This window comes from Octopus bimaculoides, chromosome 2 (genome assembly GCF_001194135.2).
Source record: "Octopus bimaculoides isolate UCB-OBI-ISO-001 chromosome 2, ASM119413v2, whole genome shotgun sequence".
Classification (NCBI taxonomy): Eukaryota; Metazoa; Mollusca; class Cephalopoda; order Octopoda; family Octopodidae; genus Octopus; species Octopus bimaculoides.
The window spans coordinates 186,708,336-186,709,453 of NC_068982.1; positions in this window are offsets into that span (position 1 = coordinate 186,708,336).

Here is a 1,118-nt window from a genome sequence, read left to right on the forward strand (position 1 = left end):
ATATATATATATATATATATATATATATATACATATATAAATATATGCATGCATACACACACACACATATGTGTGTATATAACTTGAACTGAGGTTGTTGCTAGTTTCCTGGTGAAGCGGAAACGAGAAACTCGAGTAGCGACTCATTTCGATTCAGCTTTCGTCTGTGTGTGTGTGTGTGTGTGTGTGCGTGTGTGCGTGCGTGCGTGTGTGCGCATGCGTGCATGCATACATGTATATAAATTTGTGCATGTGTGTGAATATGTGTGTAACTTGGTTTATTTATCCACCATTTCTTTTAAAGAAACGGTGATCCTGACTAAGAAAGTAACGTAACCTGGAAAAGAATGTGTGTGGTATATGCTTGTCTTTATTACGTGCAAACATATACCATACTCACGTGCGTGATGTGTGGGGGTGGGGAGGCATGCACACGCTATTATTTATAAATTCAAGTGCTCCGAGATCCACTGTTTCAAACGGAAAATTATTTCATATTCTCTCAAAATCTATAAATTCTTGAGAAAACGTAAAGTAATTTATGCGGGTGGAACAGTGGATCCCAAAGCAAATAAAGCTATAAATAGTAGCGCGCACATATCAATATGGAATACATATCGATATAGAATATATAGATGAGATATGTAACAAGCATCCTTCCGCTATACCTTTTCAATTTTTGACATTTTTGCCAATATTCTCTTTTCTTTTAACATTTTTTTCTCATAAATGGAGATTACCACTATGTGTAACAATTTCACAAACATTTTTTTCAAATTACTTCAAGCAGTGTAAATCTAACCCTAAGCGCTATACATTAACCCGAAACCCTAAATCTAAGTCCTAACCTTAATCCCACTCTTAAACGCTAACCCTATAACAGTGACCCTAACCCCTGACCTAAATATTAACCCTAAAATCCTAACCTAACCTTAACCCTGACTCTAACACTAACACCCAAACTCTGATCTTAACTACAAACTAAATTTTTCTTGTAAGGTTGTAGTTTGCTATGTTTAATACATAAAAAAATTTTTTAATGGTTTCAAATTTGAGCACAAGGCCAGTAACTGTAACAAAGCGGGTAGGATGAAAAGCAATGTCGACTGCAGCAGAAT